Genomic DNA, 26,753 nt, shown 5'->3' on the forward strand with positions numbered 1-26,753 from the left:
ATTCCGAAAATTACAGCAAATTTCGTGCTATTTGGAGGCAAGCTTGAACTCAAAACTTGGAGCGGAGAAGGGGGTTACCAAGAAATCTGGGGATGTGATTGAAATCATTCACGTAAGACATAATGGTAATTTTGTATTATACAAAACACAGTCGAGAAAATTGCTGAGTGTAAGATCGGAGAAAGCCGGTTTCATAGTCACAAAGACATATGACAGGTGACAGAATGTATTGGACTTGTATGATTTCGGCTATATATTTGCAAAACAGGAGGCCTTTAGCAATAAGAAAGCCTTTAAACCAGCCTTTTTACCATAAAACTCGAAACTACGCTTCAGTTATTCGATCAGACTCTATTACATTAGGAACTACTTTAATTATCACCCAAAATATGTGTGAAAATAAAATATAAAAGCAAATAAATAATGTTTAATTGCAAATAAATCAAATGTTTACAACCATGTGCACTCCTTCTTATGAAAAATTAAAACCTTAGTTTCTTACATCATCATATATTTTTAGCAAAATCAGATGTATTTTAACCGTGTGCTTTCTTATTTCTGAAATCTAAAACCTATGTTTGTTAAATGCTTAGATATTTTTAATTAGAAATGATATATTTTAACCGTGTGCGTTCTTTTTATTAAACCTAAAGCCCAAGCTTCGTAAAAGATCAAAATCAAATGTATTTTGAACGTGCGTGTTCTTACTTCTCAAAACAATACAAATTTTTGATATGATCAAATATTACTCATATAACAAAATTTATTTTAACCGAAAACGTTTCTTTTCATGAAAACTAAACCCTAATTTTATTAAATGATCAAATATTATCTATGAAAATCAAATTTTTTTTTCCATCTGTGCTCTCATGTCTGAAAATTTAAACGCAAGTTTCTTAAATTCTCAAATTTTTTTTTAATAAAATAAGATGTATTTTAACCGTGACCATTCTTTTTACGAAAACTGAAACCAAAGTTTCTTAAGTAGTCAAATTTTATTAAGAAATTCAGATGTTTTTTAATGTCTGCACATAGTCAAGAACTTGTCAATGGAATTTTCAAAAGCTAGAGATACATCAACAACTATTTTTTCCAGCGTTTTTTGTTTCTGGGGAATTTCTTGGTACTATTCCGAAAACTCATTATTTCCATAGATTCCATGGTTTGTTTCCAAGAATTAATTGAGCTGGTTCGAATCATTCCAATGACATCCCTATCACGTTGACTCGCTTGCTAATTATTCTGTGATGAAATAACAATGAATCGTTGCAGAGCTCTGACCATCTGGAGAGCAAAAATTATCATTAATTAAACGATGATTGAAATATCAACAAGTCTAGCTAAAGAACCTACGATAAAGATTCTTACATGTCAAAAACTTCAACTTCTGTTGAGAATTCTTCCAAAGGAGAGAAAAAACTAACACTTTTGTTCTGAATTTTCCAAAAAAGAGAAAGGTTCAATTTCTGTTCTGCAATTATGTTCTGCAAATATAAGTTATTTTGAAGGTAACAGTTTTTTTTATATTTTGGAATGAGAAAATGAAAGTGTATATGTAAGCTGGTCACTATTTCTTTTCTTCGTTAAGGCTGAACAGATTTTTTTTTGTCTTAGTTTGTTGGCGCTAGCAATAATACTACCACCTATAGGTTTAATGATCATATATTAACCCTCAAAGTGAGTCCATAGCTCCCCACTCTACCAAGTTATAAACTTAATGACCAAACATTATTACACATATTGTCCCTCTTTACCTTTCAGGTATTATATTGTTTTGAAGAGCCTTAGAAGCTTACTGAGTTACCCTTGGCGTCCATTCGTACTTCTTCTTCCCCGAAAACATCGACCAGCAGATTCTTGATCCATGCTGGGAAATTATCATTGGGAGCATCGAAAAAGAATAAAAAATTGTTTGCTCTCTTGGTGCAATAATGACTTAAAGCTGTGATGAGAATATTAATTAAGACTCCTCAACCCCCTTCAGAACTAACAGGCCAGAGCCCTTTATTATGCTGAAAGGGAATATTAATCAAAGGATCCTCAAAGTCCTTCTTAGAGGAAACAGTAAAAGGCATTTAAACACTAGAAAGCGCTATTTTTAGAAGCATAGTTGTTAACCTGATAAGAATGTCATAATAATTAGCTATTTCCTCAAAACAATATTGAGGGCCCCTAATACTTTCTCTCATTATTAAGTTGAAAAAAGTAATCCATTATTAATCTTGGGATTAGGATCATCAAATCTCCTTCTTAGAACGCTTTTAAACATGAGAAGCAGGATCTTAAGGAAACGCCTGATTTTCAAAACATCCCTAATAGCTAAAAACATGACGAAAAGTCTATTTCCTTTAGGATCGAGGGTATTCTCAAAAATGTTGAGCTGGGGCCCCCTTTATTAACCCAAAAGGAATGCGTTACTTTTTAAAGATGGGGCATATAATCAATATTCTTAATAGTCCCCAGAAAAATTTATTGTTTAGCGAAAAGCCCTTCAAAAAAGGATTATTTTTAGGATGGGGCAATAACACTAACTCCCACCCTTTATATTCAAGTTATATCCCCCACGCCGTAAAAACATCAAGTTTGTACAAATTTACGAGAAATATCAATAAGATTTAATTACACTAAAATTGACAGCTCCATCCTGGTTGGGAGCAGAATACTCAACATTTTTGCCACGGAGATGGGGGGGGGGGTTAGAAGGCCAACAGCCTTACTGGCATCGAGATTGGGGGGTTGAAGGGGCAGCATCATGCCCTTGCATGGGCCCCGTTGGTCTTGATGGATCAGCATTCATGATGACCAAAGATCTTGAGTGTTTGGCATTCTCCTTGTTTCTCTGGTAGACCACGGAAGGTCCTGCATCTTCTCTTTGCAGATCGGTTACATCGTGGACCTTTGCCCTTTTTGGAGGAGTTAGATATTGCTCCGAATTTTCCTAAAAAAGAAACTAAATTTAGTTTTTCATGTAGTGAGAAACTGCATCTTATTTTCAAGACGTCCCCACTTAAATTTAACTCACCACCTATCGCACCCCCACATATCTTGACGACAGGGGATCCCCCAAAAATACAGCAATGCTATGGGACTATTAATGGTAAAATATGAGTAAAGCCCTTTCCACTATGAGGAATTCAAACTTTCTTAACCTTAGTAAGGCAGAAAAATTTGAAGCAGCGAATATCCCAGTCCGTAAACTTGTGTTTCATTCTTGCTATAATAAAGTAAAAGAAAGATATTCTTTACGCATATTCCGCAATTGAGCTTCTAGTTGCCCATATACTCATGCCCTCAAGCACATTATTGAAATTCTTATCATATGTTTTTTTAATTTTTTCCAAATAACTTGAGCTTAATATCAACCTATGCCACTTAAATTCAACTCATTGCACCCTACTCCTTTTATATTGACGTTAGAAACCATAACTTTTACGTCCTGTGACTATAAAAGAAACTTTTTCAAAGAAAAGTAATGATTTCGGCTGAACGAAAATAAAATCAAATAATCTAGCTAAGTGAAGGTGAGGTATGCAGTAAACATAGGGGAAAATGTGGTATTTAACAGAAAAATTTGAATTATTTAATACCAATGATCGTATGTATTTTTATTCCGCGCTTCATTTTTTTAATTTTATTTGCTCTATAATATAGTACAGGAGAATATGCGCCCCTTTTTTCACGATTAAGTCGCAATAATAGGTTATGTTCACCCCTTAAAATGGAAGTAGTTAGAAATTTATATCGCCCTCCTTAAAAATCGTAAATCAGGTTTAGCCATAACACGCCAATTTGCGATTCACAAGAGGCTGGTAAGAGCCCCTTTCATGCAAATTTCAGAAGCGCAGCTAACTGGCAGAAAATACGCCTTTATACGATGAAAGCTATCATTAACGGTTCAAACCAGCCTATGTCTTTGTTACCAGGCTGCTTGAAAGCGGTTTAATAGCGTTTTACTGACTTTTGCAAGAAAAAGAGGTTATTACAGCATTGGGAGAATCATGCAATCGAAGAAGGGAGGTTTTTTAGATGTTTATCTAATATAAAGAATTATAGTGTGTTCAGTTTGGCAATGCACTCCTTATTGGTGCGGGAGGCCTATAGGAAGAGAGACTTACCGAATGATATCTTAGAGACGTGTCTGTTTTGTAAAAGCTGACACATCATGTTCAAAACCTTATGTATGACTGATGAAATTTCCATTCTAATACCTGTTTTATACCCCCTCCCAGGGCAGACGGAATCACTCCACTATTCCATGAAATCAATATTCTTTATCACGGTTCTCCACATAGAAAATAGTTGCAAAATTTCTAGCATGAAATAGCGGTGAAGCATGACAATAATGGGAGGACGTAAGGAGTATGCCCTTATTTGAAGGAGGAACCTGAAGGTTTTTAAAATGAAATCTAGATTTGGTGGGGGGACTGAAGGTTTTTAGACAACTAAGGAAATTCTGGAGTAACGTAGACCCTGGAGGTTTTATCAAGACTCTTTATTACGTAATAACCACGGTAATCCTGGAGTAAGGAAGCTTTGGCCCTCGTAGGTCTATTAAAAATAAACTATTAGGTAATTACCACATGAGTCTTTTAGAAAACGTTCCCCATGACGTAACAAACACCTGCATCTCTTAGAAAACGTTCCCTGTGATGTAGGTGTACTATATACATACACTATAGTACCGCATCAGACCCAGATGTGCGTAATAATTTCTTTAGGGACAAGTAGCTGCAATTGCACACCTGCTATCTGCCTGGTTAAAAGCAAAGAGGCATCACTACTAATATCTAAAATCCACATTATCATCGTTTTATTCTTTAGTCTGAAGTCTTATGGTAGTAAATCAGTAATTCCAGTTGAATTAAGAAATTCTATTGTGGATTCAATTCCTCCTTCCTATTTATCCTTTACAGATGCTGAAATTACGCGATGCTTGTTCAATTATAAATTCGGAAATAATTAAATTATACAAGAGCATAATTACCGTATTACCCCAAAGTTTTTGTTTGCAATTCAATGTAATATTTTGCTATTTCTTCTTTCATCCCTTTTTCTCTAGCTGTTTAGAGTAATTTGACATCTTTTGTAATTATGCTCAGAGGATTTTAGTAGATGGGAGCTCGAAACCTTTACAAAATAGATATCCAATGTGTCGAATTCGACTGTATAATTGTCATCAAGATAACTTGCCCTCTTGAGAATATCTTTCCCTTTTTTGAAAATCAGAGAAATTTTTCTCAAGCTTGTATCTTCAGGTGAGTTGCTTTAAGCTTTATGAATATTTTGGTATCGGAATTAAAATGTAAGGCCAGTTGTAAATTTTGCTATCAAAACTTCCTTTTTTAAGACTTCGGCTACTATTAGTACGCGTCGCTCCTACCTTGCCCGTTACCTGTTGCCTTGAACTGTTTGATTGATGCCTTCAACCCTCTATACTATGTAAAATGGAAAATAACTGGTTAGTTAATAATGATCTACTGTTCAGAATCAATTTTATATTGTACGGAGCTTATGCAAGCCAGATACGTATGCGAGATTTTCTTTGGCGGTGAGTGGTATTAATTTTTTTTTGGTTGGGGGCAATAATAATAAAAAAAAAATGCATTCGATAATCTAAGTAAAAATTACCCAGAATTTCAAAAAAATTGAGGGCTTGGGGGAGACCAAGATCCCGATAACCCCCTCCTCTTGCGTATCTCCCTGATGTAAGCCATCGTAATAGGTATATCTATTTAATGGGAAATAGCTTTTTAAAATTCAACTGCTTTTTTGTATCTCATTTCAGACAGTCGGATTACAATTATCAATTATGATTAAGTAACAGTTTTATTGTTTTTTTAGGTACCCAAAAATATTTCTTCACAACTAAAATTTCACTTTGGAGTCATTGACTTCTTTTTTATTTGTCCCCTTGAAGTAATGTTGTAGGCTATTATGGAGTTTTTCTGCACTTCTGGCAAATGTTTAATTATAGAGCTTTGTTGTCAATGACGGTAGATTTGAATCATTTATTTTCCTTTTCAAACAGATCTAAAAACAGAAAAAAAATTGTCGGGGAGAGAATATTAAGGAGACTGCTTGAATTCACTTCTAGGTCACCTAGCAAAAATAGATATAGATGCAATTTGAGTTGTCTCTTTTGCAGACAGATGACCTAACGGACATTGCTTAACGCTTTAGCTGTGAGAAAAATATGCGGGGGATGAGAGTGATTGACCAAAAGCTTGGTCGGATAGAAGAAATACACAATAAACATTTTACATAGGTCAACCCAGTTTGTCAGTTCTTGCAACTAACTAACTAATTGCAACTAATATTGTAATCAAATTGGTCAATTATTGGCGCCCTCGTCATAATGTCTCCCCCACCTAAGATTTTTCTTTAGATCCGCCTTTGTCTTTCCAAATGACCTTATTGTGTCATTTTTCATTTTCATTTATGACCTTATTGGGGAGAGGGGAAGGCCGAATCCCCTACTTGTGAGAAGTTGACAGAAGTGTCTGGAACCTCTTGCTTTTGGAAGAGAAAGTAAACAAAGAGAAAAAAAAAATTGTTACATACAGGAGTGAGTGGTATTCCCGGCTAAGTGGTGAAAAATACCACCTTCACGATTTTTTTTTTTTTTAATGTTATAACCTCAGTAAAAGTTGAATATTTGAGCTTCAAAATGCATTTGTCTGAAACTTAAGTATATTAGACAACTTCGTGATTGCCCACTTCTTTGAGTCTAGGCTATGGAAGCTTCAATTTAAATCACTAGTATAAATCCCTTTTGCCACACCTTAAGATCTTATCTGAAAGTTCACACCTCTGAGATGATTGCCATGACCGTTCACTAAGCTGTTCTCAAGAAGATGAGGAGTAGGTCAGCTGGAACAAACTGTGATTGAATATATATACTCCTGATACTCCCTTCGTGAACAGTTTAGCCAACAGTTTTTGACAACTATCCCATAGGTGTAAAATGTTGAATGCCGCCTTAAAATGTTGAATCCAAAAAGTTTTAAGTTGACACTTCTCAGGAACGGATAAGGGAATTAAATTGTAGTTTTCAGAGAATTTTGAGGGGGGTGCTGAGCTAAATAAAAGGACACTATGTTCATCTAGGTTGTCAGAATGGTATATTTGTAATATCTCAGAAAATTCTAAGGCTATCAACAAATAACTTTCAGGGATTGGCGAGGAGGATATCAAACAGAATCAAAGGGTATTTTGCACAAAAAGGTTGCAATGGAAAAATATCTCAAATATCTCAAATAATGCAAAATATCTCAAAATCCAGCACTTTTGCAGAATAATCTGTCTTTGGTGGGGTATCCAGATTTTTTTGAGGGTTGAGGAGATTGCAAATAATTTTTTTGGGGGGAAGGGGGCTATAAAAAAACTTTAAAAATACATCAAATATGTTTTATATTTTACTGTTTGTTACGTTTTCACGAGTCGGACAAACTAAGCTGTTGTCTAATAAGCGATCATCAGGATAATCTGTGTTTAGAGGAGTATCCAGGATTTTTTTTCGAGGGTTTATGAGATCGCAAAAGAGTATTTTTGGGGGGAAGGGGGTAACAGAAAAACTTTAAAAATACATCAGATATGTTTTATATTTTATTTTTTGTTACGTTTTTACGAGTCGGACAAACTAAGCTGTTCTCTAATAAGCGATAAGCAGGATAATCTATGTTTGGAGGGTTATCCAGGATTTTTTTAGACAGTTGAGGATATTGCAAAATAATTTTTTTGGCGGAAGAGGGCTACAAAAAAAACTTTAAAAATACATCAAACATGTTTTATATTTTACTTTTTGTTATGTTTTTACGAGTCGGACAAACTAAGCTGTTCTCTAATAAGCGATCAGCAGGATAATCTGTGTTTAAAGGGGTATCCAGGATTTTTTTCGAGGGTTGCGGGGATTGCAAAAGAATTTTTTTGGGGGAAGGGGGCTACAAAAAAACTTTAAAAATACATCAAATGTGTTTTATATTTTACTTTTTGTTACGTTTTTACGAGTCGGACAAACTAAGCTGCTCTCTAATAAGCGATCAGCAGGATAATCTGTGTTTGGAGGGGTATCCAAGATTTTTTTTAGGGGGGGGCTGATGGAATGGCAAAATAATTTTTCGGGGGGAGGGCTACAAAAAAGCTTTAAAAATACATCAAATATGCTTCATATTTTACTTTTGTTACGCTTTTACGAGTCGGACAAACATTTTCCTTTTTTTATGTTTTCACAAGTCGGACAAACTAAGCTGTTCTCTAATAAGCGATCAGCAGGATAATCTGTGTTTAAAGGGGTATCCAGGATTTTTTTCGAGGGTTGCAGAGATTGCAAAAGATTTTTTTGGGGGGAAGGGGGCTACAAAAAAAATAAAAATGCATCAAATATGTTTTATATTTTACTTTTTGTTACGTTTTTACGAGTCGGACAAACTAAGCTGTTCGCTAATAAGCGATCAGCAGGATAATCTGTGTTTGGAGGGGTATCCAGGATTTTTGGGGGGGCTGATGGAATGGCAAAAGAATTTTGCGGGGGGAGGGCTACAAAAAAAAACTTTAAAAATATATCAAATATGCTTCATATTTTACTTTCTGTTACATTTTTACGAGTCGGACAAATATTTCGGGGGGGAGGGGGGTTCAAACCCCCTAGCCCCCTGGATGCGGCCTTGTCTGTGTTCAATTACTTCACAATATCCTTTTCTGTGTGTCCGTGTTGTTCTGCTGATTTTCCCTTTGCGGAGAGCTTAGCAAACAGTTTTAGGCAGCTATCCCAAAAGTGTTAAGAATGGTAGATACCGCCTTTAAGTGTGACACTAAGAAAATTTTTTAACAGAACGCAAATCTTAAATTTCAAAGTTCAGAAATAAGTACATTAGGAAAAGAGAAACTATATATACCTTTCTATAAAAGACTATCGACCGGGAAAGAGAGTTGCAAACCGAGGCGAGTTCGAAAGTGTTTAATTGAATCGCATGGTAGTTGCAAGAGACCCTATGAAGGAGAAAAGCCGTTATTTCTACTAGTAAGGCAGGTATAAGGTAGAACAGACGACACTTAAACAATAAAAAAAATTGTATAAATGTTAAGAATGAAAAAATATTACTTGAAAATTCTAATTCTTATTTTGCAGAAAGTTAGTTCTTTTATTGTTTCATATTTTCAAAATGAGAGGATTTATGTGTCTAAATTTGCTTTAAATATTGAAATCTTTAGTTCGTCACTTTTATCAAATCTGAGCTTCTTATGATTATGTTTACTTTATTACCATAATGGCCTGGTATTAAAAAACTGGACTTAACTACTAAAAACTACTGTTTCTATAATAAGAGTGGTGAGATCAACCCCTAAGCATCAGCACTATACTCTTTTAACGACGGGGAATCCCGCTAGACATTTATATTAAAAATATCACATAGAAATTTACTTCAACATATGCTTCTCCCTTAATAGTTATCTTGCAATCTATAAATCCCACCAAAGGTCTCATGGCCTGTAGGAGGGGGGTTATGAAGTAATTATCATAACATTAAACATTTAAACGCTTAACAGGTAAAGCAATTGCTTCATAAAAACGGAGAAATAAGAAAAACAAAAATAAAATAAACGTAAGGAAACAGTGTTCATTAAATAAGCTTTATCAACCTGTAATTAATCACAACGTCTATAACTATAATAATAACAATAGAAAAAAATTGGATAACTCTATACACGTCAAGAAAAGATGAATCATATGGAAATCATACTTCTTTTTTACAAATCTTTTAAAGGTGCCAAACAAGTGGTATTCCCAAGCCGAATGGGGGAAGGTGTTTCATAACAAATGACACGCAAAACGCAACGATAGGATTAAAATCTGACCTTATTGTTAGTGTATGCGGAAATTGGATATTTAGAGAGCTAAGGAGCTGCTAATTTGATCGATGACACACAAACGAAGACGTAAATATGAGGGACCTAGGAATATCAGCATAGAGCTGACGAAAAGGGAAAGACGCACAGGAAAGAATATGAAGCTATTCAATATCAAGTAACGGTTTAGTTGTTGAACGATTTGCATGCCGGATGAGATTTATAGCTTTATTGTAAGTGTTCGAAAGCGGTTTGAAAAACGAAGCCTTAGGAAATATGAATTTCAGATAGTTGAGGACAAGCCTGATATGTACGAGAAAAAAATTAACATTAAATTTAGAAAGATTTAGAACAAGAGAGATAGTATCAGGGCAAGCTTAGGGACAAATATGTGACCACACAGCAGTAGGGCTTCTCAAACTAAAAACATAAATAAAATATAAATACAAAATCATAAAATAAATATAATATAATGCATAATAGAAATATAATATAAAGTTAGCTTTTCAATAATCCTAAGCTGATCGCCTATACTTTAGAATTTTAGCTCGATAGTATCTTGACAACGTTTATACCCAAATTGTTGCTTTGTAGCACAAATTGGTAGCTTCTAGCACTTTACTTTGGTCGGATTGGTTTTACTTAAATAATTATTTTCTTAAGCTTTTACATTCAAATATTTGGAGTTTTCTTAGTCCTGACATTTGGTGTAGAGGTATAAGGACTATGTACACAGAATGTTACCCTTCAGTTTTAGGTATTCAAATTAAGGTCGCAAACAACTTACACATTAATATCTTGGAGCTCTTGTTAACAACAAAAAAACCCTGGGAAAACCCACAGAAAAATTTAAAATAATGCTTTGAGAATAGTACAACAGTGACAAAACGCAAGTTTCCAGGTTTTTCATGGTTTAATTGTGTTTGTTGAATGAAAACGGAAACAAATAAATTTTAAATGCGCTTTGCAACAAAAACGCACTTTGAGATCCATAAACACCGAAGATTCTTCACTAGCATACAGTACGGCTCCCACTTCCCTCTTCGACCTAATCACTCGCCTCTTCAATAAATCAAATCAAATAACCTTAATATTAGGATCCCTTCCTTTCTCCACAGACATCAGATAAAGCAAATCTAGAACTTCACCCAATTTGGATTATCTTTAATTTGTCCTTCTTTTATCTCAGTATTTCTCTGAAAAGCCTTTGAAAGATCCAAGGGAGCTTCCTCGTCTTGTGGATACAATCAAACACCAAATAGAACAAAGTCAAAAGAAACGCGACTATAATGTTTGGGATATACCGCGTTATACCCAGTGGTATAACGTTTTATTTTATTAATGTTTCCTTCTATAAAGCCCCCAATACAGACTATTACCGAACTTCATTCCTTTGCTTCCAAACGCAGGTTAATTAAAGTATACGTTATTAAATAGTGTGAATAAAACCAAAGACACTTTTCTCTATGACTTAAATCTCTACGAGCCTTAATGAAGCTAAATTGAGTGTCATTGTAGAAAAATAGATTTAATTTTTGAATTTAAGGCACCTGAAGGTTTGTATGTATGTGTTTATTATCAGTAACACAGAATTTTGGTAACCCGTATTAAACTGTTCGTGGTAGCGAACTGTAAGCATGGAACAACTCGTCGGACAGTAATCGAAATTCTAAAAAAAAATAGAATTCGGTGAACAATTGATGTATCTAAAGAACCGGGTTTCTAAGCTTATTAAATTAAAAACTTTTCCACAACACATGTTTTTCAAAGAAGCGTATAACTACCATAATTCACTATCGATAAATCAATCAAACTCAAAGCGAACAGAAATTACAATAAATAGCCGAGTCACACCTAAAAAGAGCAAAAATCAACATTAGTACGGCTGATTACCTCTATGCCTTTTCAAGACCAGAACATAATTTGCACTTTTTGAAAGCAAACAAAGGAATGACTGTAGATTGTCAGTTTAATTGGCATGCACTGAAATTCCTTCCTTAGAGTTTTGATAGCTTTTTATTGATGAAAGTAAAAACATTTAAAACGTGTTTTGTTTCATTTGGAACAGTAACATTAAAACTTTAAATGAGTAACGTTAGTAACAAACAGAAACTTTTCCGTATATAAGGGGGGCTATCGCTTCCTCAATCCTCACTCTTGACACTGAAGTTTAATTTTTTGTTACAATTCTTTAAGAAAGACTACTTAAACACAAGGCCTGTTAAAACTGAATGAAAATTATTTCCGTTTAAAAGTGGTGTAAGAAGCAGAGATTAAGGAAAGAGTAGCCCCCCTCATATACAAAATAATTTCGGCTTATTTTAAGGTTTAATATTACTCATAACTTTCGGCTGGAAAAAACTTCTTTTTTTTTCATTATAGAATGCTTCTGACTAGTGCCTTGGTAACATATATATTGGATATTCTAGCCAGGATTTTAAAACTGTACTTATTACGAAACATCACTCGAACTAATGGAAACCCGTGAGTGTTGAAATCTTTGCTTCTTTTGTTATTTTGTATCTAGATGCAGATAGATACGTTTATTAACAAAACAAGTTAGCTTCACCTATCTCCGGGAATTATTAAAATTTAAGTAAAAAACAAGACATATATGCAATCAGTAACGTGGAGAAAACTAAGACAAAAGAAAAAAGAGAAAAATAAAGGGGAAAATTCAATTTCTGAACAAAAAAAAAAAAAAAACAGAGAAGGAAATACAATTGGCTCACTTTAATGTTTATAGAGGGAGAATCTTTTCAGCATGGGCTTTGATTTAAAATATTCAAAATTTTTTTTTAATATTTTGCTGTTGCAAAATCAAAGAGATTATTTATGAATAAAAAATTCAGGTCAATATCAATTTGTATCAAAGCTAAGACGTATAGCAATTGAATAATTTGATAGATTGGAAAATTTCATGCCATATTTTTTTTTCGAAGTAATATGCAACATGTACGTAAATCAAGGCTGTGAAGTTCTTGGTATGGGTTTTTTCGACTAAAGAGATGGAAGTTCTGCTTGTTCACGATTATTTTTAAAAGGAAATTATTTTTTTCATCCAAATAGGACGGTAAGTGAAACTTCAGATTAACTTCGAGAAATTGAGCCCCCTCCCCAAGAGAGAATCCATCTTAAATGGAAATATGAACAGTGCAAATTAACGCGTCAGTGCATAGTTGTAGTTTCAGATCAATAATTAAATTAAATAAACAAGTTTTTTTAACTGAAAGTAACGAGCGACATTAAAACTTAAAACGAACAGACATTACTTCGTATATGAAAGGGGCTGCTTCCTCATCAACGCCCCACTCTTTACGCTAAAGTTTGACTCTTTCTCTCAATTTTTCATTTTAAAACGGTAAAAAACTTTAACGTAAAGAGCGGGGCATTGATGAGGAAGCAGCCCCATTCATATACAAAGTAATTTCTGTTCGTTTTAAGTTTTAGTGTCGCTCCTTACTTTCAGTTAAAAAAACTATTTTTTTATTTAATTTCTGAACGTTTTTGAATCAATGCATGTTTTGATTTTGGCTCTCCGCAGAGAAATAATTAAAATGAAATTTGCATTTTTTTTTTTTTTTTTTGGCTAAATGACTTTCTCATAATTTTGATCTAATGATTTTGAGAAAAAAGAAGCAGAGGAGGAAGCCTAGTTGCGCTCCGATTTTTTGGTTAATTAAAAAGGCAACTAGAGCTTATAATTTTTTACGAATCTTTTTATTAGTAAAAGATTTACGTAACTTATAAATTAACTTACGTAAAGAACTTTTGTATTCTCATGTTTTTATTACATATATGATAAGGATCGCCCCCTTGTCAGTACCTTGCTCTTCACACTAAAGTTTAAATTTTGTCCCAATTTTGTCCCAAAACAAAAGCTGCAGAATAAATAGTTGAAATTACTAAAAATACTTTAGCGTAAAGAGCGAGGTATTAGGAGGAGGTGAGCAACTCATATGGGTAATAATTTCTGTTTGTTTTAAGTTTTAATGCTGTTCCTTACTTCCAGCTGAAAAAACTTTTTCATATCTATTTTTTCATTGTTTTTTTAAATAATGCTAGTAAATCCTGCACTCCCCTCATGGAAATTTTCATCCCACATGACAAATTCTCAATGGAAAGTTCCCCCAGTATATCCGCCTCTTCTCATCCCCTTCCCCCAACCAAAATATCCTCCTGAAAACACCTGTACACTTTCCAATAACCATTACTATATGTAAGCACTGGTCAAAGTTTGTAACTTGTAGCCCCTCACACGGGGACTCTGGGGGAGTAAGTCGTCCCCAAACACATAGTTATAAGGTTTTTCGACTACGCTGAATAAAATGGCTATCTCAGAATTTTGATCTGTTGATTATGGGAAAATAATTAGCGTGGGAGGGGGCCTATTTGCCCTCCAATTTTTTGGTCGCTTAAAAAGGGCACCAGAAGTTTTCATTTCCGTTAGAATGAGCCCTCTCGCAACATTCTAGGACAACTGGGTCGATACGATCACCCCTGGAAAAAAAAAAAAAAAAAAAAAAAAAAAAAAAAAAAAAAAAAAAACAAATAAACACTCATCCGTGATCTGCCTTCTACAAAATTCCACATTTTTGTAGATAGGAGCTTGAAACTTTTACAGTAGGGTTCTCGGATACGCTGAATCTGATGGTGTAATTTTCGGTAAGATTCTATGACTTTTAGGGGGTGTTCCCCCTATTTTCTAAAATAAGGCAAATTTTCTCAGGCTCGTAACTTTTGATGGGTAAGACTAAACTTGATGAAACTTGTATATTTGACATCATCATTAAAATGCGATTCTTTTGATGTAGCTATTGGTATCAAAATTCCATTTTTTGAGTTTTGGTTTCTATTGAGCCGGCTCGCTCCTCACCACAGTTCGTTACCACGAACTGTTTGATACCTTGCGTCTTACGCTAAAGCTGTAGGCATTTGTGAAAAAAAGCTTCCTATTCTAATTAAACAGCCCCTCAATTTCAGTAGCCGTTCTTAAAAAAAATGGGACAAAGGTATTGAGGATGTAAATAGAACAAGGTATTGAGGAGAGGGCAACCCTTCATATACGGAATAATTTTGTTTTGTTTTTTTAGTCGTAATGTTGATCCTTACTTCCAGTTAAATAAAAAATTGTTTTATTATCTAATTTCCGTTCATTTTTCAAATAATGCAGGTAAATCTAGCTACCTCTCCATGAACTATACCTCCTCCCTCACATGAAACTCCTCTGTGAAAAATTTCATCCAGGGTAAAGTACAACTCCCTTGTCAAGCTCCGTACAGGCAGTTCCATAGACGCGAAAAATGTTTTCTCCCCGTAAAATTACTTGCAGACGATTCAGTCTGAAAAATCATCCTTAGCATACATACTTTCATTTGAAAAAGACTTTAGATCTAATCGTTTTCTTGATCATTCCATTAACGCCGGGAAAGCTCCTGGATATTTCGTCCGGAACATCTGTACATGCACAATTGAGCTGACAAAGAGAATGTAAGACAATTAAAAAGGATTTCGCATTAAATTTCTCAAAATCCCCCAGTGAAAAATTTTTCCTGGAAAATTCAGCCCCATCCCTCCAAAAGTTTCTCCCAATGGAAATCCACTCCAGGTACAAAATCCCTCTCCCCCCAAAAAACGTCTGTATACTTCCCAATAACAAATACTATACATAAACAATGGGCAAATTTTATAACTTACAGGCCTCTCCCCATGGACTGTGGGGGATCATTTTAACTCTAAAGATATAATTATTTGATCTTTCAACTATAACGAACAAGAAGGCAATCTCAAAATCTTAATCAGATAATCTTGAAAAATAAATGGGCGTGGGAGAAAGGCCAGTTGCCCTCCAATATTTTTTTGTCAATTACAAAGGACAGTAGACCTTTTAATTTCTGCTTTAATGTGCCCTCTCCCAATATTCTAGGACCATTATTTAAATATGATCATCCATGAAAAAAACAACAACAACTAAACACGCATACGTCATCTGTCTTATGGGAAAAATAGCAAAATTCCATTTTTTTCTCTATATAGGAGCTTGAAACTCCAACAGTAGGGTTCTCATGTATGTTGAATCCCATGGTAAGATTTTAAGAAAGATTCCTTGAATTTTAGCGGGGCATTTCCTCCCTATTTCAAAGATCAGGTAAATTTTCTAAGATATCACGTACTATGTAGTAGGCCCATATAAGGATAGGTAGGATAAGTATCCTCCCGGGGCCCAATATGCATATGCGTGGACGGTAGCACAATCTTTAAACCCATACTAAGTGCGACTCTTAAAGGCTCACTTAAGTATTGAAAGCCGTTTGGCGGCACATAGCTGAAATTTTCACTCAAAGATTCCTTAGAAAGTGCTACTGGAGCACTTTCTGTGAGGCAGCTTATTAACGTGTACCATGGTACCATATACTACATATTACATTCATCTACGTGGACAAGAATTGTTAGGGAGTAAAAGGATGTTAAGAAGTTCGAATAGTAATGTTTGTTTGCTTTTAAGTTTTTAACATTATGTTTTTTCACATGTAAATGTTTATAGCTTGAGTTCACGTGAATTTTGCAGTTTTCATATTATCCAACTATACTGGGGAATGTGATCGCTTTTAAAATGGTACTGCTCTGCCTAAGAAAATTCTTAATTAGAAAATACCCTCCCTAATTTTAATAGGCATACGATTATCTAAAAGACATAGGCCATACATATACACAACATAAACAGCATATTACTGTATAAAGCCTAAAATACTTTCAATCAAACAGTTCGTGGTAACGAACTGTAGTAAGGAGCGACCCGGCTCAATAGTAACCAAAACTCTAAAAAACGGAATTTTGATACCAATAGCTACATCAAAGAATCGCGTTTTGATGCTGATTTCAAATATATAAGTTTCATCAAGGTTAGTCCTACCCATCAGAAGTTACGAGCCTGAGAAAATTTGCCCTATTTTAGAAAACAGGGAGAAAAACCCCCTAAAAGTCATAGAATCTTAACGAAAATCACACCATAAGATTCAGTGTATCAGAGAACCCCACTGTACAAGTTACAAGCTCGTATCTACAAAAATGTGGAATTTTGTATTTTTGCCAGAAGACAAATCACGGATTCGTGTTTTTTTTGTGTTTTTTTTTCCAGGGGCGATCGTATCGACTCATTGGTCCTAAAATTTTGCGAGAGGGCTCATTCGAACGGAAATGAAAAGTTCTAGGGCCCTTTTTTAGTGACCAAAAAAATTGGAGGGCACCTAGGCCCCCTCCCACGCTCATTTTTTCCAAAGTCGTCGGATCGAAATTCTGAGACAGCCATTTTATTCACCACAGCAAAAACCTTATAACTATGTCTTTGGGGACGACTTACTCCTCCAAAGCCCCCGTGGGAGGTGCTTCAAGTTACAAATTTTGACTGGTGTTTGCATATAGTAATGGTTTTTGGGAGTGTACAGACGTTTTCAGGGGGATTTTTTTGGTTGAAAGGGGGTTGAGAAGAGGGGGTTATGTGGGGATACTTTCCATGGAAGAATTTGTCATGGGGGAAGAAGATTTCCATAAAGGGGGTGCAACATTTTCTAGCATTATTTTTAAAAAAAATAATGAAAAAATAAATATGCAATTTTTTTTTCAACTGAAATTAAGGAGTAGCATTAAAAATTAAAACGAACAGTAAATATTACGCATGTAAGGGGTTCGCCTCCTCCTTATACCTCAGTCTTTACGCTAAAGCATTTTTAGTAATTTCAACTATTTATTCTACGGCCTTTGTGATTCAGGGGACAAAATTTAAGCTTTAGTGTAAAGAGCGAAGCATTGACGAGTGGGTGAACCCTCTCATATACATAATAAAAACGTACGAATATAGAAGTTTGTTACGTAAGCTAATTCGTAAGTTACATATATCTTTTACTAATGAAAACATTCGTAAAAGACTAAAAGTTCTAGTTGCCTTTTTAAGTGCCCGAAAATTGAAGGGCTCCTCCCCTCCTGGGCCTCCTCCCTCTTCTTTTTTCTCAAAATCTTTCGATCAAAACTATGGGAAAGCCATTTAGCCAAATAAATAAATATACAAATTTCGCTTTAATTATTCATCCGCGGAGAGCCGTAATCTAAACACGGATTAACTAAAAAAAACGTTCAGAAATTAAATAACAAAAACAAGTTTTTTTAACTGAAAGTATGGAGCAACATTAAAACTTAAAACGAACAGAGATTACCCCGTATATGAAAGGGGCTGTTTCCTCTTCAACGCCCTGCTGTTTACGCTAAATTTTTTACTGTTTTAAAATTTAGAGTAGAGAGAAACAGTCAAACTTCAGCGCAAAGATCAGGGCTTGAAGAGGGAACAGCCCCTTCTTTGCCGTAGCAAAAAATGTATTTTTTGCTAGTAAAAAGGTTTTTTACTGTTTTAACAGGTAGAGTTAAGAGAAAGAGTCAAACTTTAGCGTAAAGAGCGGGGCGTTGAAGAGGAAAAGCCCCTTTCATATACAGAGTAATTTCATGTAAGGAAGTATGCGCATATTGCCTCTTCGTCAGTTGTACATCCCCCTCATCATGCCCTGAAAGTTTCCACTTAATATTCTTAAGCCATTCAGAAAATTAAAAACCTTTATTTCGATCTGAATGTTTCTATTTCTCATAATATCAGAAAAAAACGTTATAACCGAGATTACCGAAAAAAATGAATTTCATTCAAAGAAGATGCCTGCAGTATACTGATTTGCTGCAGTATTGAACTAGCTCTCAAAGGGATTACACCTGTTTGAGCTTTTGAATTGTTTGAACTTGATTTCTTAGCCATGAATTAATTCAGTGACTACAGAAATTGTGCAACCTGATGCTTGAATTTACCACACAATTAGATTTTTAGTGTTTTGAATTGAGAAAATTAGATACGATAACCAAGTGTGGTGTGTATAGAAAATTGGATATAATTTGCCTGTGCGTTAATTACGCTGTTTAGTGTAGAGAAGGATTAGCAGTTGGGCCGACCTCGCACAGTTTGGACTGATTGTTCACTTGGATACATTAGTGAAGCTCGGCCCTCACGGAAAGATAAGTTTTTTTCGCTTTATAATATTTCATTTACTAGGCATGAATCCTTCGAATATTAAAATCAGTGATTTATTCCTAGCCAAATTTGCAGGCTATCCTCTTTGGCCAATTCGAATCCTAGAGGTAGTGACGACGAATACCGGAGACTGCAAATTTTCTGTTTTTTGATACGGCAAAAAAAGGAGCTGTTCCCTCTTCAACGCCTTGCTCTTTGCGCTAAAGTTTGACTCTTTCTCTCAACTCTAATTTTTAAAACAGTAGAAAATTTAGCGTAAAGAGCAGGGCGTTGAAGAGGGAACAGCCCCTTTCATATACGGGGTAATTTCTGTTCGTTTTAAGTTTCAATGATGCTCCTGACTTTCAGTTAAAAAAACTTGTTTTTTGTTATTTAATTATCCTTTAAGGATATTAAATAAAAAAAACAAGTTTTCTTAACTGAAAGTAAGGAGCGACTTTAAAAATTAAAACGGATAGAATTTACCCCGTATATGAAAGGGGCTGCTCCTTCTTCAGTGCCCCGCTCTTTACGCTAAAGTTTTTACTGTTTTCAAAAAGTAGAGTTGAGAGAAAGAGTCAAACTTAAGCGTAAAGAGCAGGGCGCTGAAGAAGGAGCAGCCCCTTTCATATACGGGGTGATTTCTGTTCGTTTTAAGTTTTAATATCGCTCCTTACTTTCAGTTAAAAAACTTGTTTTTTTTATTTAATTTGTGAACGTTTTTTAGTTAATCCATGTTTTGATTTCGGCTCTCCACAGATGAATAATTAAAGCCAAATTTGCATATTTATTTATTTCGCTAAATGGCTTTCCCATAGTTTTGATCGAATGATTTTGCAAAAAAAAGGAGGGGAGGAGGCCTAGCTGCTCTCCAATTTAGCTTACGTAACAAACTTCTATGTTCGTATATTTTTATTACGTATATGAGAAGGTTCGCCCACTCGTCAATACCTCGTCAATAACTCCCTACATTAAAGCTTAAATTTTGTCCCCTGAATCACAAAGGCCGTAGAATAAATAGTTGAAATTACTAAAAATCCTTTAGCGTAAAGAGTGAGGTATTAGGAGGAGGTGAACCCCTTATATGCGTAATATTTTCTGTTCGTTTTAAGTTTTAATGCTACTCCATACTTCCAGTTGAAAAAAACTTTTTCATATTTATTTTCTCATTGTTTTTTTTTTAATAATGCTAGAAATGCTGCGCCCCCTTTATGGAAATCTTCTTCCCCCATGACAAATTCTTCCATGGAAAATTTCCCCCACATAGCCCCTCTTCTCAATCCCCCCCCCCTCCCAACTAAAAAATCCCCCTGAAAACGTCTCTACATTTCCCAATAACCATTAATATATGTAAACACTGGTCAAAATTTGCAAATTGAAGCCCCTCCCACGGGGACTGGGGGGAGTAAGTCGTCCCCAAAGACATAGTTATAGGGTTTTTCGACTATGTTGAATAAAATGGCTATCTCAAAATTTTGATCCGACTACTTTGGGAAAAAAATGAGCGTGGGAGGGGGCCTAAGTGCCCTCCGATTTTTTTGGTCACTTAAATTGGGCACTAGAACTTTTCACTTCCGTTCGAATGAGCCCTCTCGCAAAATTCTAGGACAACTGGGTCGATACGATTACCCCTGGGAAAAAGAAAAAAAAAATAAAAATAAACACGCATCCGTGATTTGTCTTCTGGCAAAAAATACAAAATTCCACATTTTTGTAAATAGGATCTTGAACTTGTACAATAGGGTTCTCTGATACGCTGAATCTGACGGTGTGATCTTCATTAAGATTCTATGACTTTTAGGGGGTGTTTCACCCTATTTTCTAAAATAGGGCAGATTTTCTCAGGCTGGCAACTTTTGATAGGTAAGACTAAACTTGATGAAACTTATATATTTAAAATCAGCATTAAAATTTGATTCTTTTGATATAACTATTGGTATCAAAATTCCGTTTTTTAGAGTTTTGGTTACTATTGAGCCGGGTCGCTCCTTACTACAGTTCATTACCACGAACTGTTTGATTAACTTCTCCGGCTAACTCAATAATAATACTTTCTACAGTTAAACCCTAAGTATCATAAAACTGACACAATGATAAACTTAAAACTATTAATTTTTTTTACTTTCTTGTTACTTTTGAAACATTTGTCATTGCCGTTTCTATACCAACTTATGGTAAAAAAAAATTAAATCCTATGCTAAAAATCAAGAATTCAATGTTAGGAAAACTTCCAGAAAAATATCAACTTAATTTAGGTTTGGCAATGTTTGTTCTAACTTGGTTAACCACATCATGCTCATTTCCAAAATTTTCCCTTGAATACAATTTTTATTTGTTCGCTTGAGTTCTTTGTAGTTACCAATTTTATCATTTTCAGCTTTTATCCTAAACTGTATCCGTATTTGAAAGTTTATCGAATGAGTTTTCAAAGTTTTAAATTCCCCTAGCCGGGGTAGAGATTCAATACTAGAAAATGAATGGACATTGAGAAGAACAGGATTAAAAATGAGTTTGTACAAGCCCTTGCTAAAAGACACAAGACAGATACTTCCAAGCTTCTATATATGCTAGTGAAAAGGATTTGGCCAAAAGAAAGAAGTATGTTCCGTTAAAAATGGTTTTAATTAAACAACGACAAGAAAAGTTAAACCTTTTCTAAGCATTTTTAAAAAGATTACAAAATACCACGCCAGAATATATGTCAGGTTTCACGATGTCCTCATCTGAGGGCTAGCCCTTGTAAGAACATTTTCACCCGATTTTTAAATACTTATTGTATTTTAAGGGACCAAAGGGGAGATTTTTTGAAAGCAGCATTAAAAGTATATAACTCTTTACTAAGGCAGCACTACTGCGTTGCCTCTGAAATTTCCATGCCCTGTTAGTTGTAACTACTAATATGTTTAAAAAATCCGCATCTAGGTTATTTATAAGATATTATGTTTTATTATCTCCCATAAGAATTTCGGATGTCACGAATCAATCCCACCAAATTTGCTTCCAAAATGTTTGTTTTCATTAAAAAACCTTTTGAAACTGTCTTATATCCCAACTGCATTCTTTCCAGCACACAATTTCTGATACCATACTCCCTAAGGAAGCCAAACGAAAAAAAAGATGGTAAAGAAGAGAAAAAAAGAGTAATAACAGCCAGTAAAAAAGAAAAGAAAAATATGCAAATATTTTGGCCGAGACCTCCCCTCGACTGTCTTCAGTTCAGAATAGAATAATAAAATGCAGATAAAAGTCCACAAAACAATATAAAAGGACAATATATTTGGATAATTTTTTTCTATTTTTCACTGACTGTCATTATCCTCGTTTTGTCTTCTTTGTGATTTTTCTTCAGTCATTTCTGTACTGGTGTAAACATGGATTGGAAACTTTCAAGCCAATCAGAGACATGAAATTTCCAGGCCTATTTTGGGGCATCAAGAAACTTTAATATTTTGGCCTGGGAGGATTCAGTAACTGATTTTGGCTTGAGCTGATTGAAAATAGTCCATGCTGATTGATCATAAAAAAGAAGTCTTTTGGCCAATTTCCAAGTGACCAAAACTTTTCAACTTTTTTTGGTGCTTTGGGATTCTCTTAACACACGGTCTTATGGATATTATTACTTTCGAAAAAAAGCACAATACCGCTGTGCATGGCACGTGCCACTTAGTATACACTTTTTTCACAGCGGAAAGCACCTTCAAGGAATACCAGCAAGTCAGATGTATCTATCCAATTTCCCGGATCTACACTGGCTTGACTTTATCAATCGTTCCCCGTCTCACGCGCTCATATTTTTAAGTTCTTCCCATCTTGCCAGGTTTCTTGTGTTTTTCTTTACTTTCTTGTGTACATCTACAGGCTTGACGATATCTTGCCCAAAATGTAAGTTTTCTCTTTTTTCCCATATTTTTAATTTTTACATTTTTCACCAAATTTGTTCACTGGCGAAAGTGAGAAGGTCCCTGCCGCTATTATTGTGTGGCTTTTGCTTTCTATTTCCGGAATTATTACTGTACTCATAATGTATTAGATACTGGCGCGGTTAATTATTCTGGAATATACACAGGAATATTCTGGCGCAGTTAAAGATATAGTTTAGCGGTTAGCCTACGAAATCCATTCTTTAAATGTACCACAGTGTTCTTTGAGTGTAATAGGCTACGCTATGAATGATTAAAATCCAACCAAAAATTAAAGGTCCTAGTTTCATTTCTTTACGAAATTTCAGCTAAGAATGACAAAAAAGATTGTCATTGCATGCAATATCTCGTTAGAAAGGTTGATTTATTTTACAGATATTCTGCTTGCAAATTCAGAAGCATATTTCATTGGTATGGTCATAATTTTAAATTGCACATTATGTTTTATTAGAAACATAAATAATTCTTTATTGAAATGCTTGTTTTTTTAAACTGACATAGTGTGGTACATTAACAAGTACTCTGACACCATACAGTATGCCCTTTGAAAAAGGGGAAATACCTAGTAATTCTAGGAGAACTTTAATTGAACCACTCAAGAAGAAAGGTGATTAGTGAGTGTGGTAATATATAGAGGCAATAGCTTGGCTTTTGTAAGAAGTGAATTACTTAGTATGTTGATGCATTTTAGATTTAGAGATGGCGTAGGAAAAGTTTTAAAGGAAGAGCATTGTAGTTTTAGGAAGAGAAGAAAAGTCTGAATTTTCATCCGTAAAGCAAGGCAGTCAGAAGATGTTCCTCTTGTATATAGTAGGATCAAGCCAGCTACTCATATAACTTGCCTCAGTGTGAGGCATTACCTCCTCAATATGCTTTCAATATAATTAATTGTGTTATTAACCTGAAATTGTATGTTATTCATTCAAATCAGTTTTCTAATTGAAAATAAATGGTAGCAATTGAGGCATCTTTTACAACACTATACTTGAACAAACGCATAAGAGACTGACTATTAAATTTGTAGAAGCAAAGCTGCTTGATGTGCCACACTGGATTTTTAGCTAATGAACGAACTTCTCTAGACAAGTCTAATGTTGTCTAGAGAATATAACATATTTGTCTTCTCTGGTGATAAGTGAAATGTGAAGGATATTCACTTATCACCAGCGTGTAGGAGAGGCACAAGGTATTTTGTTCGATTAGAGTTCTTCAGTTTTTTTTTTTGTAATTTTGATCTGAATAATAAGCTCTTCTAGTTTTACTTTCGGCTACTTTTCGAATAGTTTATGTAGAGACTAGAGAGAGCTTAGAGCTGATTTGAAAGAGTAGTTATGTAATGTCGAGAAGCTCCTATAGATAGAAACCGTGAAGGAAAATTTTTTAAAAAAGAGTTTAGGGCTTGATAGCATGGGTGCATACCATGTCACGTACATACCACGGGACGTACAGTGTAACAACGATATTAAAGCAACAACTAGTTCAAAAATATTACTATAATTATAAATGTTATTGCTCTATTATTGAATACTTAGATCATTTATTTTTAATAATTTTTAAAAATTGATCATTTTAAAGTTCATAATTGATAATTACTAAGATTTCAAGTTTTATAAACAATTATATAGTTAATAACCTTAATAACTTAAGTTTTTTAGTCACTGGAGGATAAATCAGCAAAAGATCAAAATTAAACTCTAGCCAAAAGCCTCGCAAATTAATTACTAACTTAAGAAAAACTCGTCGAGTACCTAGAACTTGATAAGGATGGGAACAAGATCCTCCACATCTCTGTCCAATCCTTACATATACACATACAGGAATAGATCCTCTATTTTGATCTTAAACAGCCTGGATACTCGATCTGCAACATTGACGCGTACTCTGGGGCCGTGCAGTAGGCGATTATATGTTTCAGGCTTTAATGTTTAGAATCGTCCACTTCCTTAATGTCTGAATACAGAAAATGTATTTTTGAGTTGTTTTCAGTTACGGAATAACTGCAAGCACAATTTAATTTCACGCTTTTATTTAAATTCGGCATTCCAATCTTCTGGGGGTTGACCTACGAACGTACAAGGCTAAAGTGGCTGTCACCCTACGCATGAAATTTTATATGCTAAGTTGTTAAATTACGCAACGTTAAGTATGACCTTTAACACTTAAACAAATCCTTTCACACTGGGCTGACGTATAAATACACAAATACATCAAAAGCATCACAATCATCATGAGCGGACTATTCGAAAATTTAAAATGTGGAATCAGGATGGAGAATCAAGCTCTGGTGAGGTGTGATACGCTTTCTAGAAAAAGTTTATTAATTAATATTCCTACTCACCCAAACAACTGTGTTGTTTTGCTGGTACGTTAGACTTTTCCATAACGCAACATAAATTTACGTAAAGTAAAATTCTAGATCGGCCAGGTGGAATCAAAGCTGGTGATTCGATGTTTTAATAATTTTTTATTAAATAATTTGTATAATAATAATAAAAAATAATAATAAAAAAATAAATAAAACAAAAATAATAAAAAAAATATAAAAAATAATAATTATTATTAAATAATTTGACAACTGAGTCATCCCTGCAATATTAAACCAAATAAAGAGCAATCTATGTTACAGGAAGACAAGCATGATGTCGCGGCTGAAGATTTAACTGACGAAGCCGCAGAAAAGAAAGAAGCCGAGGAGACTGCGAAGCGAGACTCGAAGCCTGATTCAGGTGTAGAGGAGACGGGTTGTCCTGGAAGTCTTAGAAAACGAAAGTCTCGGAAACATTAAAGCTCCTGTGAACGTGATCAATGTAGAATATTTTCTTCTTTTTTTAATTGTCTTGGTCTGATGTTTTTTGATGAAATGATCTATGTCTCTTTGGAGCTGCCTTACTGTTTATTCAATAACTTGTGGTGTTGGCATTCTGTTTACAAAGAATTGAACAGGGCTACTGGAAAAGGATGCATTCTAAAATGGGAAATAACTTTTATTGAAAACAACTGAATCTTGAAAGTTTTTTTACGCCATATTTAAGCAGTTTTGCGACATATCTATTTATAAGACCATTAAAAATATTGGCCAAAAACTGTGTGGGAATATGGCGCACCACTCTTTTTTTTAAAGTGAGTTTTTTCTTGCTGCTAGAAAACTAATATTATTCTTAGTTATCTGCATTCGAATGGCCAGCTCAATTACATTTACGAAAGTGCAGTTGTATATAAGAAGGACAATATAAGAGTACGTATTATTGAGAGTATTTGGTTAGGTGCTAAACTTCTGTCTTGTATCGAAGTTGTTATACTTTTACTATGTGTTTATATTAAAAATTGAAATGTTTTTTCTTTTTTATGAGTGATTTGAATGTTGAGGGTGGGGTATAATTTGCTCTTATGGATTCCAAGTACTTATTGTCTTTTTTTTAGAAGTACTTTTATAAAGAAGCAGCAATTGGTTATTTTGGTTAACGTTTGGTAAGTAATTGGTAATTGGTTATTTTGGTAAAGTTTGAAAAACTTTAATTAACGCCACTGCAAATTTGAAACCTTTGCCTTTTTTTCATTTTAACGGTACTGGCTGTTATGCATTGCAGTTCTTCGTAATTAAACACCTCACATTCGTACCAGCTCACAATTTGAACCTATAGCTTATCGACTCCACCCGTGTAATCAAGTATTTTTTCCCTGTCCCGCTGAAAATTTGTTGACATTTGGAAACTACCGGTTGTAATTGCTCAGTCTGACCATAAATTTTTTCCTAATTTTGGATCTCTTAAAATTTAGTATATCTTGAAAATTTGTTAAAAATAAGAAAAACATTAGACTCTCTAAAAAAAAAGTTGGAATTGCTCCGCAATCGAATCTTGGGTAATCTAATTAAGTTAAATGTGAATGGAAATTATTTTAAATGTAGACATAAATAAAAAAGATAACACAGAATTTTGACAGTT

General features: G+C 34.4%; 1 long non-coding RNA gene across 1 annotated transcript; it reads left to right on the plus strand.

Moving 5' to 3' along the window:
- Positions 1 to 5,413: 5,413 nt before the first annotated feature.
- On the plus strand, positions 5,414 to 26,143 carry LOC136028966 (uncharacterized). The gene is made up of 3 exons (XR_010617929.1): positions 5,414 to 5,548; positions 12,229 to 12,330; positions 25,436 to 26,143. It is a non-coding gene; the product is annotated as an uncharacterized LOC136028966 (long non-coding RNA).
- Positions 26,144 to 26,753: the final 610 nt, after the last annotated feature.

This window comes from Artemia franciscana, chromosome 7 (assembly GCF_032884065.1).
Source record: "Artemia franciscana chromosome 7, ASM3288406v1, whole genome shotgun sequence".
Lineage (NCBI taxonomy): Eukaryota > Metazoa > Arthropoda > Branchiopoda > Anostraca > Artemiidae > Artemia > Artemia franciscana.